The sequence below is a fragment of the Pinus tabuliformis genome, chromosome 1_1 (genome assembly GCF_031772625.1).
Source record: "Pinus tabuliformis cultivar Carrire ecotype Pingquan chromosome 1_1, CPIR1, whole genome shotgun sequence".
NCBI lineage: Eukaryota > Viridiplantae > Streptophyta > Pinopsida > Pinales > Pinaceae > Pinus > Pinus tabuliformis.
Window position 1 is genome coordinate 930788161 of NC_142297.1, and position 17553 is coordinate 930805713.

General features: G+C 32.9%; 1 pseudogene; it reads right to left on the bottom strand.

Moving 5' to 3' along the window:
* Nucleotides 1–16596: 16596 nt before the first annotated feature.
* LOC149217489 (F-box protein At5g46170 pseudogene) lies at nucleotides 16597–17291 on the bottom strand (annotated as a pseudogene).
* Nucleotides 17292–17553: the final 262 nt, after the last annotated feature.

Genomic DNA, 17553 nt, shown 5'->3' on the forward strand with positions numbered 1-17553 from the left:
CTTAGGCAAGATATGTAAATGAAGTATTGGACAGGTTTAATATGTGAGAGTGCAAAGCAGCAGTCACTCCCACGGTAATGGGATTAAAACTCAGCAAAGAGGACAGCAGCAAGGATTTTGATCCTAGCTTGTATAAGAGCATAGTTGGCAGTCTTATGTATTTAACTGCAACTAGGCCGGACATAATGTATGCTGTTAGTTTGATTTCCAGATTCATGGAGAGGCCAAAAGAGGCACATTGGCAGGCAGCAAAAAGAATTCTGAGGTATGTCAAAGGTACAAAAAGATTTGGCATCTTATATACTCTTTCAGAAAGTTCAGATTTAGTTGGGTACACTGATAGTGATTGGGCTGGAAGTGTAGATGATCGGAAAAGCACATCCGGTTATCTTTTTCACATGGGTTCAGGAGCTATTTCATGGGCTTCCAAGAAACAACCAATTGTGGCGTTGTCTACAACAGAGGCAGAGTACGTGGCAGCTACAACAGCAGCATGTCAAGTAGTGTGGATGAGAAGAATGTTGAGGAGCTTAGGCCAAGAGCAGGCAAAAGCAACAGTGATTTATTGTGACAATAGCTCAGCGATTGCCCTGTCCAAGAATTCTGTGTTTCACAAGCGAACGAAACACATTGATACAAGGTTTCATTATATCAGAGAATTGGTAAGCAATGGAGAGATCAGTTTACAACACTGCAGCACTCAGGAACAGATAGCAGACATTTTGACAAAGCCATTGGATCAGAAAAACTTTGAATTTTTGAGGAAGTGTTTGGGTATGATTGAATGCCCGACAGTTGAAATTAAAGGACAGTGTTGAAAATATAATTTCAACTGCGATACAGTTGAGCCATGCAGCAGCATGAGGACAGTAACCGTGCAATTCACCAAGAATCAGGAGGCAAGAACACTCCAAAATCAAATTGCAGGCTTAAGGATCCGCGTTTGTTTTCAGCCGTCAGATCTAACCGATCAACGGTCTAGATCGTATCGGCGTATCGGCAAGTCGGCATATCGGCGGGTTGGAGCATCAGAGGTAGGCAGCGGCAGCGATATGAAATATCGCCGATATCGCATCGGCGGAGTCGCGGTGGAGGACATATAAAGAAGCTTTTGTGTTTGCGATGAGCGATCGCCGATTTCGCTATCGGCAATGTCATAAGGACGGGGCTTTTAACATGAGTAATGTTGCGATGCGATGGAGCGGACCCGACAACATTATAAATAGTTTTTGATAAACTTACAAGTCCGCGATCAGGGCATTTTCAATGTATTTAATGTATTTTCGAAATATAGGGAAAAGCAAAGGATCGGCCCATAGTGCGAGCGGCATATCGCAATCGGGGAAACCATGGGTACACAACCTTTTCATATATGAGCGCTATGCGATGAAGCACGGACCCGATGGGTTCTCAAAACCAAATTGTATAATGATTGAAATCCACCCAAAGGCAATTTTTGTGTTTTGCAGCGTTTATGTATGTTTTCAAATATATGGAGAAACAGAGAACTGGCGCGGAGGCAGTTAAAATGAGCATGGAACAGTACAGCATAGCAGGCAGAAGCATTCAATTCACAAGTATGGCCGAGAAGGAAGACATTCAATTTTCAGCTACCGCAGTTAAAGTTCAGCTCAGCCGAGGATAAGAGGGACAGCCTCGAGCAGTTCACAGCATGGGTCTCCATCCTCGTTCATTAATTCATTCAAGTTTTGTTTTTTGTTGAAGTGGTTGTAGTCTGTTGAGTTTAGTCTATTGTCTGTAGTGTGTGTGACACAGGTGTAGTGCAGCAGCATAAGTGAATTTTTTTTACGCAGCAGCGTAGACTGTAATGTAGAGTGTGTGTTTTCTTTTGGTGAATCCCTCTGAGCAGAAGAGGAAGAATATTGTATCAAGCTTTTCATTTTTAATGAATACAGATCCCTGCTTATGCATGATATACTCTGTTCTCAGAAACAATCTTTTAAACTTCCACTGTGTTAAAGATCCTGTGTGTGAAGAACAGAGCATTGTACTCTGTTCTGTGATTTTATATTGTGTTTTTGGGATTTTGACAGAAAAATCCCCAACATGTAACACAATGACTATGAATTGAAACCAGGAATTTGCATATAACGTTAAATGAGTATGAAATAAAACCACGAATTTATAATCCTTCGTGTATGGCGAGGAAATGAAGTTCAAGATTGTATCAAAACGAGGAATTTGAAATCTATATTGAATGCACCTGTAAGTTTTCCACACTTCAACTTGGCCGCTGCATATTTGATTTGATCTCAACCCTTTTGGAGTCTGGTAGGGGTTGAAAATTGAAATAACACCTTGGTTGGCCATTGCAATGGTTCCTACAAGCAGCAGCGGCCAAGGAGAGGTGCTACTTCAACCCATACTAGATTCCAAACTGTAGTTGTTGGGAGCGAGCGATGCATCGATCAGATCAACTATTTCGCCGCTACGGTGGCAAGGTATGCATATAGAGTATAGTGGTACAGAAACAGGGATAACGCCATTTGTAGCTCAAAAGTAGAAGTAGGCAACCGGTAACCACGAATGAAAATTAGAGCAATCGTCCGTAACGGTCGGGGTTAAAATTACAAAGGAACTTTTACCGCTAACCACGAAGGAAAATTAGAACAATCGTCATAACGGTGGGAGTTAAAATTATAAAGGAACTTTTACCGCGAGTAACTAAATCTTGCTGTTTTTAAGCGAGACCTTGATTTCTGGATCTTCTCATAGGTCGATGATGTGCGTTGGAAATTACCGAAGGCAGATTGCAGTGATTCTACTTAGTGCCTACGACTTTAGAAGCCTGGTTGCTTGGTTACTTAGTAACCGGTGATTTGATTTGCTAGATAACAATTTAGCAAAACCGTCGACATTAATTCTGAAAATAAAGGTGTGAAAACCTAATTTTACAAGTAAATCTATTTTGAAATTCCAACCTTACTTTACTGTTCGAATTTAAACAACGGAACATTATCCCCATACATATAAACATTAGAACAACATTAATAAAAAGCCATGAACAATGAAAAACTGTGATAAAAAATTACTAAACTTGAAATATAAGTTAAAATTGAAAATAAAATATAGCGTTAAGAACCAAACGAATCCAAGACTATTAGGTAAAATAATATTTTTTTTTCTTAATTTAAAACGGCTAAGTACTCATTTTACAACCAAGGATTGAACTTGTTTTAAAATTGTCAAGTGTGTGAAAATGATTGAACTTGTTTTAAAATTGTAAAGTGTGTGAAAAATGAAATGAAGAAGCATGTGAAAGTGAAAGGAAATTAATAAAAGGAAAATGCTGGGAGATTGGAAATTTTGGTTATATTTTGATAAAATTTGGTAGGGATTTTATAAATTTAAGTTACAACTTTTAAATTTCACGATTTTAAATGTCTAAAAAAATTTTGATGGTGCTAAATTTATTTCCACAATTAAAAGTGATGCTAAAATTCAAAGCTGATGATACTAAATTTATTTCCACAATCGAAAATATAATTAAAAGCTATGTCTGCAAAAAAAAATTTAAAATGTTTTTGCTGAGAATCCAACCATTTTTAACAATCCCAACAATTCTTCCGCTGGGTAAACGACTCCAATATTAATTCCTTTGTCGTAGTATTAATCTATTGTTCTTTCTGGTCAGTCAAACCATTGTTGTATTGTTAAGCATTTGATCATGCTTCAGGCATGCTTCGTAATTTTTTGGGAGCGTGCTCGGGGAGTTCTAAGTCTGCTTATTCCTGCATGCTATGCTCTGTTATTCTCAGGTTCTTGTGTGCACTGGGTGGTAATTCCCCCTTATTAGGACTGTCTTTTCCTTCTGTAGCTCAAAAAATTGTGAGAACAGTAGCAACTACTGTTTTAATGTATACTATTAATATCAAAGAGTATTACTGGTGAGGAATGATCAGAGTCCCTAAAGGCTTGCGAGGAGAATTCGTATCGATGAAATTTCCAACTGAAGCATTGGTGATGTCGACGTTAGGAGGGAAAGCGATCTATTCTAGTGGGTGGATACGTTCAATCGTACCGCTGGACGAAATGACGCCCTTCTCTGTCACTTAATTTATACTGCTCTACCGAAGAGTGGAATAAGTGCGTCTGTCACTTAGTTTATACAGCTGTGCGGAAGAGTGGAATGACTGCACGGAATCTCGGTATTTCTGGATTCGATGGCCGTTGTTTTCGAGGAGACAATTGTCTGACGGCAAATTTTCCCCGAATTTGGTTTTTTTTTTTTTTTTCCAAAAAATCTGATTTTCAAAAATGGAAATAAATTCAGCAACAACATAAAAAAACTCTAAGCAACGAAAAATACTAAAGCCCTAATCTAAATTTCCTAAATATTTTTCAAAAAAAAAATTCGGGAGATTTTGTCAAAAACATATTAGAATTTCCGTTATTTTTTGGTGGAAAATGTAACCTGATTACACTACGCTTATTCAAAGCGGTTCAATGGTTTTGCAATGGATTGGATAGTTATGACCGCATAGCAAGTCAAGTACAAACACCGGGCCTGGAATTTGATGTTCTACACAGGCTTTTCACATTTTAAACTTATTTCAGGGTGACGGAAAATATTGAAAACATTTTAAACTTATTTCAAGTAACTTATTTCAGGGTGACGGAAAATATTGAAAACATTTTAAACTTATTTCAAGGTGATGGAAAATATTGACACTTCTCATATTTCAAACTTATTTCAAGGTGATGGAAATTATTAAAACATTTTAAACTTATTTCAAGGTGATGGAAAATATTGAAATTTGAAAAGAGGGAAAAAAATTAAACAATAAAAAATTAAGTGGATGGGCTTAAAATAAGATTCTTATAAAGACAAAAAGGAGAAGATGGAAGATAGTTTGCATACATTTCATAAACAATTAGTGGCTTGGTTTAAAATAAGATACTTATAAACACATAAAAAGAGACCGAATACAGTTGGCCTACAGTTCATAAACAAACTTATGATGTTATATAAATGTTATAATGTTATAAAGTTAAATGAGTGAATTATTGTGTTTAAATTATTTCTTTTAAATATAACTACTTGCAAGCTACGTCACCTTCATAAATGTATATAAAATAAAAATACAAATAACCATTATTAAATTAATTTCGAGTTGAACAACAAAGTAAATTTGGAAGTCCACTTGACAATCTTGTCTAAAGAAATTAATAGTCAAGCTGACAAACAGTCCAATCAAAGCAATCAAAATCCGTTGTTTTTATTTGGATAACCTCAAATGCTTTGTACTTTTTCCCTTTAAATTTTGGTTGAAATAATGTTGAAAAATTGAGTTTTAATATTCACATTATTTTATTTTTTAACATTTAATTATTAAAATTTATTTACATTGTTTTTTAAAAATAACTAAATTAAATTAAATAAGAATTTAAATATTAATAAATTATATATATATAAATAATTAAATAAAAATTAAATATTCAATAATTAAATTAAATATTCAATGATTAAATTAAATTAAATAAGAATTTAAATATTAACGAATTTTATATACATTATATTTTTTGAAAAAATATTAAATTAAATAACCAAAATATCTAAATTAAATATTCCATATTTTATGAATACTAAGATTACTCTCATTTATTTATATTTTAAATATACTATTTTAAAATCTGGTAAATGTAAAAAAGTTTTTTTAAATGTTTAATTTTAACCAAAGAAACACAGAATTTAGTTATATTCATGTTAACTTGCAATCTAGTTTGAAACCACTAGAAGTGATAAAAAATGATAAATAGTTTGTATATTAAGAGATTTGACCCTCTCCGCGTTAGATAAATACTGAGTTAGATAATTCCGGAGTTAAAATAGATCTAGACTAGACTTCGCAATAGTTAAAAATGTTGACATACTTATTTACTACAAATTATAGTTCTCTCATATTCTATTTCTATAACTCTATAATGTGATACCATCTATTTAAATCTAAAGAGTAAATAAGAAATAATAATTTTCTTTGAAACTCTTAAACTATATGAATCACGGAAAACAAGAAAACTGACAACTAAAACTGAATTTACTCTCCCCAAGATATAGAGTTTCTTAACAATCAATAAGCAGTAGAAAAACACTAGAAATAAAAACACGTACAAAAAATTGACATGCGTGTTTTACCTAGGACACTGAAAATAGAAAACCTACTTTCTTTGTTGTGGTATTTTATTGATTGTTATTTGAGTAATTGGATCTATTACAATTCATGTTGCTACTGTAGCCAACAATCTATTTATGGGAACGTGTTAGGATTCTCCTCACTATTCTCAGCTTTACAACTATTCTCTGCTCAAGATATTCTTGAATTTCTATGAGAATCCTAATCCCTTATCCACAATCCTTTCGCACTTTCTCCTAAATTCTTGTGCAAAATTGCACCTTGACTGAAAGAATGATATATGAATTTTTTCCTTTTCCCTCTCTTTATAGATACAATTCGAAGCATGAAAGAGGCCTAGTTCGATTGGCAGTTCAATCGAGTTTCCTTCAGTAGTGAAACTTATTCTCTCTCAAATAAAAAATAAGTCTTAACTTGTTCTAACTCAACTTGTCACCGCCACCTCATATTGTAGTCTAACTAAAGAATACTCCAACTGACTAAAGCTCCAACTCTATGCATGTGATGACCATTCTAGTAGATAGGAAATAAACTCATCATAACTGAATTCTATCTCATGAACTCACATCGATGTTAGACAAAGTCAAATTTGTGGTCTTTAATGGCTAAGGAAGGAGTCAGAAGACCTTCCATCACTACATTTGGAACAATAAACTTCGTAATATAGCCCTTCATGTTATCTCAATTATTCGAGATAATGTCGCTAAGGTACCTCGCCATTGAGAGGTCATAGGGACAATTGTCTCAGATGCCATTAGGGTTAGGATCTAACTAGTTTGGCCGATGGGATTTGATCCCTTCAAGTGGATATGCCTAAATTTTCCTTGGAATAATAATAACAATAATAATAATAAATAAATAAATAGTCTACAGTGTTATAGATAGACAGTGATCGGGTGCTCTATTAAGGCACTCCTTGATGTGAAGTCACCGGTTCAATTCCCCACCCTAATCAAGGTGATATATTGGACATAATGAAAATGTAGTATTGCCAAACTTACTTAATAATAATAAATAAATAAATAAACTACCTAATAATTTGAATCAAATTAAAAAATAAATTTACTTATATGAAAAAGCTACCTAATTTGGATTTATAGCTAGCATCATTGTATACTATTATCATTATGGGGATATGGCTAATTACATATTTCAAAATAGAATTACCTTTGACAAAAACACAGTATAGGACTTGAATATATCTCGAGAATCTGTATCATGGATATTACTTCCAATTGTAATTCCCATCATTTTTCGATTAGTGAATTTCTATGGTTTCAACATAGAAGAAGAGAGTAGGTTCGACTATCCTAAAAAATATTTCTTTTTGTTGGATAGATGAGAGGGTTTCTCGTTGTTAAAAAATAAATTGTTTAGGGTTTTCAATCATTGAGCAAAGTTGTTTCAATAGAATGGGATTTAATGAAGCAGTATAAGTGGAGGAATCATTGCAGAAACGTCAACCCAAATGCCTTGGTTTATGCCGTACATAAGAAACTCATTCTGGCTTTGAAGAAAAATGCTAGAATTCTTCCTCATGCTAAAACTATGTAATGCTTTGGATTGATAAGTAGCATCATTGTATATTATTATCATCATTGGATTTAGCCTTGTGACTAAAATCAAAACCATTTAGCCTTGTCACTAAAATCAAAGCCTAGGCATTAAAATTTGAACTTGAGAATTGTTAAATGAAACCTATAATCTAGTAACTAAAACCTAAAATATAAACGTAGCGAACGTGCCCATTAACAAAATTGAATACTTTGTATAATAGAATATGCGGACTTGATAACATAATGGAGTATACTTGGTCATACTTTGTTCGTAAATGGAGATAATGGAAACATAACCGAACCAGACATAATTAGTATACTTGGTCATACTTTGTTAGTAAATGGAGACAATGGAAACAAAACCTAACTAAACATGTGGTGATTGTATTGTATTGGTTAAAAATTTAATTGAGAAGACATATTCAATATTAGCTAACATGTATTTTTAAAAAAAAATTAATGTAACTTTAAGTGACTACATCTCCTTTATATGCTAAATTTTTAGTTAAAATTGATATTACATTAATTTTTTTTAATTTTAAATTTTTATATCAAATATTAAATTTTAGAAACATTTACCCTTACAAATATTTCTTGTAAAATATTTCTTGTAAAATGTCTCTAGATGCAAAAATATATGTTATATATAATGATTAAAAAATAGTTTTACAACTAAATGTTGCTTTAATAAAATTAGATGATATCTAATAAATAGTATATTAAATATTATATGAGTATGTCATAATCTTAAATTTTATTATTAAAACACTTGTAAATATAAATTTAATAAAAGAAATTATATTTTAAAATAATCATTTTAAAAAATATTATTTATAAAATTTATTATGATTTATAGTAATATTTTTTTTCAAACAACAAAATATAATATTGAAATTCCAATAAAAATATATAATCATAAAATGCATGTACAAAGTTGTTGAAACGTATCATTCACTTCACACATAAATAATTTTAATTTTTTTTTTTTGCAGATATTAACTCACAACAAAACATTCAGAGAAAAAGCACGGGCATTATATAAAACTCATTGCATAAATTGAAGATTTTGTGGTTTAAGATTAGTATCTTGGGTGATTAGGAGTATATTTTATTCTTCCATTTACTTGGGTTTAATTTTAAGGGATATATTTATCTAATCGTATAAAGTTAGAAGAGTAGATGATTATTGGGACAGATTGTAGACATCACCTTGATCCCTTGCGAACTATTAACTAGCACTTGCACGAAATGTTGCAAATAAAGCATCGTAAGTCGGTAGCATATGGAAGAAGAGGATAGATGAAGAGAGGTGTGGTATGTTATTCTGATCTAAATGTTTTCTATTTGGAATTGTTTCCTTTGTAATATAAAGTATTGTCTCTACACTTAGAAATGTCGAGTGATAAATAAATACCACTTTACAATAGGTTTACAATGGCCTCCATAAACTTACATAAAAAATTTGAATTTGGCCCTTTGGTGACTCCCTAGTCTGAAGTAGGCACACTCATGTTTTAGTCATACTCACAAGCCACTTGGATTTGCAACCATGAATATGACATGCTTAATGCCTTGAGTCCAAACATTTGGCCATGAGTTCCAGTCAAAGAGGCTAACTTTGAAAGAAATTATCCTATATGCATTTCCACAAATTTGAGTGTTTCTCATTAATGAATACAATTATAGCACAATTGCATTTGGTCATTGCTCCACAACATAGAATCAATATTCTCATTCTGATTGACTGGGTTTATCCAATAAGTTGAATTGACAAAGTTGTAACCAGAAACTGATGGTTGTATGCAACATCCTGACTAAAAAAATGCCCTTGGTAGAGAGGATTTGAGTGATTTTATAGTTGAGAATAATATTTTTCCCAAAAATTTTGAAGATCTGTGACAAATTTGAATAATTTAAGGCATGTGGGGAGATTTGAGTGATTTTAAGCATCTATAAATTCAAGTATATATTTAGTGAGTTCAAAGTCTCCAACTAATGTTGAATAATTTTTAGTGTTTTGGGGCCTCTAATAATGGTTTTCTATTGTCTGTTAGAAGCCAAGGATAATAATTTATGTGTTATGAAGTCATGTTCAAAGGAGCATGTATAGTATGGATTCAAGTTCTATTAAAATGTTGATTGTGAATGGGGTTTATGTAATGTTTTTGTTTGTGAGTAGTATATTAAATATCCTAAAGTTTTTTTCCTCAATAAATCCTTCTCTTGTTGATTTAGACCAGCATTATATGGTCTTATTTCTTGAAAGAGTGAGGGTTTAATAGAAAATTTCCAAGTTCCATGTACCTTTTCATCAAGTCAAAATTGTGATTACTCCTCCTTAGTGTTCTAAATAATTTTGCAAATTCATTGAATTCTAAGGAGAAACATATGGGATTTTTACTTTTGAAAAGATGGGAGCATATCTAGTTTCCAGTTTTAAATCCTACCCTCAAGGAAGTTGTTTAAAAGTATCAATTCTCAATCCTTTATATTTGACCTTAATCTTCTTTGCCTTCCTTATGTATTAATTAGTTTAGCTTGGTTTATGATTTTGGATTAGCCCTAGGGATGCCTAAAGGTGCTTATTATTGATTCTACTTTCTCATTTATCTTATCTAATGTCATCTACTACCTGTATTTCTTCAAAGTCTATGAAATATGTGTCTATTGAATCTTGAAAGAGCATATTTGAATATTAAGAGGCAACCCATATTGGAAAGGTTATAGAATGTTAATATTATTTATCTTATCTGATGTCTTCTACTACTTATATTTATTCAAAGTCTATGAAATATGTGTCTATTGAAACTTGAAAGAGAATATTTGAATATTAAGAGGCAACCCATATTGGAAAGGTTATAGAATGTTAATATTATTTATCTTATCTCATGTCATCTACTACTTGTATTTATTCAAAGTCTATGAAATATGTGTCTATTGAAACTTGAAAGAACATCTTTGAAGATTAAGAGGAAACTCATGTTGGAAAGGTTATAGAATCTATAAATTTGGCATAATGTAATTGATTTCTCTTTACCTTCTAGCTCCAAATGGCATTTTTATCATATTAATACTGACAGCTTCATAGCCATTTCCCAAAATGAAGGGAAGAACACAATTGACAAGCTTAAGACAAGGTTTTTCCCTTGTTAGTTTTTCTTCTCCCATCCACATTGGTTTAGTGTTCATGTATGTTTAATTTCAAGGAAGGGTTTGTTAGAGGAAAACACTTATATAGGTTAGGTAGTTCCTGAGAAAATATACCCCTGTTGTATTTTCCATTTTGAATTTTTCATGTTGGTGTTGATTTGAGTGTCAAGCATAAATTGGAAATTAAAACTATCTTATCTTTATCTTATCTCATGACCTTTGTTTGAGTGATCTTACCAATTTTCATAGACTCAATCTAATCAATTATGTATAGCATTGTGGATATATATTGTCACATTGATATTAGATATCTTATGAAAGTATTTAAAGACAACTTAGTTATTACCATATGCATTATGGTGGTGAATGTTAATGATTGAAATTGTATCACTCATAAACAGTTGATATATAAATTCACTAGTGTTGTTCTTTAATCTCATTGCTTCATATGATGAATATTTTGTTGGGTATTTTTTGAAAATTCAAAGAGTCTCTTAAAGGATTAACTTGCCCACTCGATGATTACCAGCAATTATTTGTTCATAATATCTATTGTAAACCTAACGCAAAATATTTATACTAAAAATAATAATTTAAAAATAAATAGATAACAAAAATGCTTGCAAAAAATGTTACCAACCATTCAACATTTATTTACTATCACTAGTGGTGACTCTTTTACAAACATGAAGTGTGGCAATGCAAGAGGAAACTATAATGTCCTAAGGCACTAACTAATAAAGGGAAGAAAAATGGTAAATTTCCTAAGGCACTAACTAATAAAGGGAAGAAAACGATAATCTCTGCACAGGTCCAAGATCTCATTCTCCATAGAATAGAAGCAATAGAAGCCTTTGTAAGGATCTCATTCTCCATAAAATAGAAGCAATAGATCTCATTCTCCATAGAATAGAAGCCTTCGTAAGGATCTCATTCTCCATAGAATAGAAGCAATAGAAGCCTTCGTAAGGATCTCATTCTCCATAGAATAGAAGCCTTCGTAATATGCACAAAGGCTCTTTGGATCTCATCCTCCATAGAATAGAGACCTTCGTAATATGCGCAAAGGCTCTTTGTAACCTTGAAAAGTGTCCATGTAAGAGATATGTCACCAAGGCACAATTGAAGAAAAGTTGTGAACAACCAAAGCTACAAATTGAATTGTATATCATGCTTTCAATTAAGATTTTAAAATTTCTTGTTTGCAGCCTCTTTTATTTAAGAGTGAAATGAAACTATCTAACAAATGTGAAAACCACTTAGAGTAGATTGTTGAAGATAAAATAATACTCCACTCTTACTCCCTCATAATTAATCCATTAAAATTCCAAAGAAAAAGTGTACCATCATTGCCCTATTGAAGGGCCTAGATTTGTTCATTAGTGTGTCCAACCCTGTAGAAAATGATCCAAAGAAAAATGTAACAATGTGCATCTCATTGAGAACACATAGTTATCCACAAATCTTGAGCATCATCATCAAAAAATAAATAACTACATACATACATAGCTAAGTGATAAGGTTTAAAAAAGAAAAGAAAATTGAACCAGCTTATATTCATCTTAAATCCATAATTATCTTTTTTTAGTACTCTAAAGTCCATTAATGAGCAACCTATCCCAAAAAGTCCATTAATGAGTAACCTATTCCAAAATGTACCTTCACAATGCACCCATTCACTCCCAATCCTCAACTTAAATATATATATGAATGACATGTTCAGGTTAAAAACGAAAATATAGTATTCTTGCTAAATACAACCTTAGGTATTACAAACACTTTCTTAATATAATAAATAATGGAGTCTTTAGAGACACTTTCTTAATATAATAAATAATGGAGTCTTTACCCAAATCTATGTAAAATCAAATTCAGTTTAAAAAACGTAAATTAGCACTTATTAAATTTTCAGTACATTGACCACTCAGCCAGTCAGCCTCTACGCCATGAGAAGGAAAGTATTTATTTTCATAAATGCAGCCCTTCGATCTCCACTTGCAGTTTGATCTGAACCAGTCAAATTGGTTATTTTAACCCCAAATACAAGAAATAACGAGTTTAACCCAAGCTGCCTAACCCAACTTAGTGAATTGACCCGCTTATCCTTATTATATAATGCACTGTCACAACATTATAATAAGACAAAAGAGTATTCTTCGAAGAGGTTGAAGCAAAGACATCATGAAGTGAAGTGAGATCAAATTTCCATCACCAAATGATGTGAACTTCTGTTTTCTTGTTTAAATTATGGTTTTTATGTGTAAATTATCATTCTTCTGTGTAAATTATGGTTTCTCTTAGCATATTTCTATAACCAAAGGAGGTGAATACCCGAAGTATTTATTTTGCTTTCCTGTTTTAGCATGGTTAGTAAATTTTTTTTCTCTTACAGGAATTTCAGGTATGTCGGACATTATCATGTTCAAGAACCAGTTGGAGGAATATGTGAAGAAAGCATCATTGCCCAAGCCTGTTTACGAGACTACACAAGAAGGCCTTTCCCATGACCCCAAACTCAGTTCATTTTTTATTCTCAATGGGATCACATACATTTCTTCTCAATCAGATTTCAAGAAGTCCAAGGCTGTTGAGCATGCTGCAACCCAAGTTGTTGTAGAGGCGTTGGGTTTGGTACCCAATCCACTGGTAAAAATATTTCTATATTTAGCAAAGTAGACATTCATTCTGTCTCTGTCATTTAATAAACTAGTTATTCATCCTATCTTTGATGCCATAGTTAAGTGCATTTTATCCTCAGAGGAATACATCTAAGCAAAAGGAGAATGTTAGTTTAAAAAATTGTGGATATGTAGAATGAAGACTTTGGAAGCAAGGTAATAAGCAAGGGTAGAAAGTAGGGTTGAGTAATGAAGATTTACCATTCACATTAAGAAACATAAAGATTATATAAAAATCACATTATTCAACATTCACATTATTTTACACACCTAATTCACATTGAGCTAGATTACACATAACTTCTCATAGAAAACCCTAATTTCCTCTATTCTATTGCTGATGCTACTCTTGACAAAAAATGTAATTACAACATGATTGATTGTTAAATTCCAGACGTATAAAGTAATATTATGACTCCCACTTGTCTTTCAAAAATATTAATTTACTTACCTTGAATTTTGGCCTCCACTTCCTATTCCAACAACTACTCAGCCCCGAATTTACTTCATCACAGGAAGAACGATATATAGGAATGCAACATCCACCACGTTCCTTAGGAGAGCATGGTATAGTACCATCACTCTTTACTCTTCAATTAGGTAACAGATGCAATGGATTCTCGATGCCAACATCTAAGGCATGGGACGAGCTTTCCAAGCCAGATCTCCTTGCTAAAGCACCAAGATTTTCTCAAACAAGAGCATTAGCTCTCTCCTGAGATTGCTGTTGAGAAAACTTTGCTTCATCACCACCAGGTTGATGGTCTTCTTGAAGCTCATGATAATAAATGAGACAACGATCATAACAACAATTTGGGTAGCTTATATGGTAGTCAATAATAGATGTTGTACAATTGCTACTACAAAACTCAACAAACATGTTCGATTAATAACATAGAAAATAATTGCATGAAAAGATTAAAATAGTAAAACCCAAGGAAAATTTTCAACTAGGTGATTATTGGAGAAAATAATCGATCTCCTCTTCAACATACCTTTGTTGTTTCTAGCATGACAGTTAAAATTCTATATAAAACATGGAAGCTGTCAAAAGTAAATTCATCTAGTAGGTGAGGTTGAAACATTCCATCCCAGGAAGAAAAGGGGTTGTATGGTGGTACCTTAAGTTTGTTTCTAGACCTAATTATTCATTGAAAAAGTAAGTCCGTGTAAGCCCTACCTTCTAAGAGGTATCTGCAACTTGTCTAGAAAAGAAGTCCACTGGCCAAAGACAACAACTTTCAGACCTGAGGCCTCATCCTATAACTTTGGTTCAAGAAAATGCTACATATCGTTAACCTTGAAACAACCTTATGACGTACAACAATTATAGTGTCACAAACAGCATCTTCCAACTTGAAGTTCTTTATTTGCAAACATTAAATAAGATAAATGTTTGAATTCAAGGTATGCAAAGAGTATTGAGAACGATTGTGAGAAGAAGAAAAAATCTTTTTGTGTTTGGTCACAATATCTCAGTTACTATCCATGCATTCCTCATTTGGATTCTCTATAGAATGAATATATCATGGGGTAAAAGAAAAGAAACCTATACTACTAAGTTAATGGATGCCATGCAATTTAATGCTTGGAACAAGATAGATGCCAATGGAATATGCATGATTTCAAATTTGAAATAGAACTTGACCAATTTAATGAGTTTGTGATTCTTTAAGATGTTATGTCAAATTTGAGTGGGGCTTCAAGATTTACCAGAAATATGCATTCACAAACAAGTTTGCTATGGCAACATATAAGTTGTGTAGAACACATTAGCAGAAACCTCTCCATGACTACTTATACATCTGAAGAAGGTTGTTTTGTGTAACAAAATACCTTTGGAGTCTAGTCAAAAACTAATGTCACCAGATTTAACTCTCATGATCTCCTTTTTAATGCAATTAAATTTTTATCCATAAACCTAACATTACGAATGAAATAAAGTGTTGGGAGCTCAATGTAAAACAATATGAATTATTCATTCACCTGCGTTCTGTATCCTATTTCCAAATTATATATTCATAACTACCAATAACTCAGATTTCTCTTTATCAGGTAATAAAATGATAACCTAATAAATAGATAACAAAAATAAAACTAAATAACTAAGTAACAAAAAAATGCCCTACCTTCTAAGAGGTATCTACAACAGGTCTAGAAAAGAAGTCCACTAGCTAAAGGCAACACCTTTCGGACCTGAGGCCTTGAGCTCTTGCAAATGTTTAAGTAGAGCCAAAACCTTTGATGATTCTATCCAGTTTGTCTTGTTAACCTTGAAACAACATTATGACGTACAACAATTACAGTGTAACAGAGAACATCTTCCAACCTGAAGTTCTTGATTTGCAAACATTAAATAAACTAAATGTTTGAATTCAATGCATGCAAAGAGTATTGAAAAGGATTGTGAGAAGAAAACAAAAAACTTTTTGCGATTGGTGGCAATATCTCAGTTACTATCCAAGCATTCCTCATTTGGATTCTCTATAGAATGAACATATCATGGGGTAAAAGTAAAGTAGCCTATACTACTAACTTAATGGATTCCATGCAATTTCATGCTTGGAACAAGATAGATGCCAATTGAATATGTGTGATTTCAAATTTGAAATAGGCCTTGACCAATTTAATGAGGTTGTGATTCTTTAAGCCTGTTCTGTCAAATTTGAGTGGGGTTTTGATTAGTTTAGTTTGTTCTGCCAAATTTAATAAGCACCACATGTTTAATGCAGGTACAAATATAGGCCAATTGCGATAGAAAATCTTCCAAATTTACTAGAAATATGCATTCACAAACAAGTTTGCTATGGAAACATATAAGTTGTGTAAGTCAGATTAGTAGAAACCTCCACAAGACTACTTATACATCTCAAGAAGGTTGCTTCGTGTAAATAAATTCCTTTGGAGTGTAGTCAAAAACTAGTGTCACCAGATTTAACTCCCTAATCTCCTTTTCAATGCAATTAAGGCTGCTAGCAGCTTATCCCTGAACTCCCACAACTATTCTTTCCCCATACCGAGCATCCCATGTCCATCTACATTGGTGAGAATGAGATTCTAAAGCATTGGATGATCAGAAATTATCCTTTGTGACAAATAATGCCTAGTAGAAGCTTCAATTAATGAGATTATGGTCCAAACTACTCTCAGCTTCGACCAACATTGGTGTAGAATGATTTTGGTATACTGCCATTATCATCCAAACTCTGGTTATATTCCTCTATTCTTTGAATAGTAGAACAATGATTTTTCCTTGAATTCTTCACACAAAAATACGATGTGGTTCCCAATATCACACAGCTCTCAAGCATACTACCAAATTCGGCTCTCCACCTCAACAACACCTCATCCCCAATGCCAAGCTCTCTATCGAGAAGCTCAATGTGAAGATTTTGAATCTCCTTGAAGTTTTTTAGCGCCTCGCCAAGGGAATGATGTGAAACCTCGGCAAGAACTACTTTCTTCGTCCCGAGGATCTGTTGCAATGCCTGTAAGGGCTTAACTATACTACCAATCACAAGTTTAACAAAAAGACCTATAAATCCCCTGCTCCTGTGGCTCAAACTCCCGCTCTCCTCACCAGAGATCACACAGTCCACCTTCACCACGACATCCTCCACCTGCGACACCAAACCGTTAAAATTTTTCGAAACAACCGAGCACCGCCCTAGGGATTTGATGTCACCTAACTTGTTAAGGATCACCAAAACTAATGAATTGGGAAGACGATCGAATTTATCTGTTATAGACATTTGAACCCCCTCAGCTCACGTTATTATTTTTCTTGTAGCTGAACTCCAAATACATGCATCCTCACACCCTTCAATGGAAAAAAGGAAATATAGCTTCAATTTTGAAGCATAAAACCCAACGGAAATGGAAATATTCTTTGATTTTCACCTTGAAGATTATTTGAAAGATTCACCTCCAAGCTACAATCCACAACCTCACAAATTAAAAGAATATAAATGAAACAATTTTTATTTCTTTTTCCCTTTTTCATTGATTGGGCAA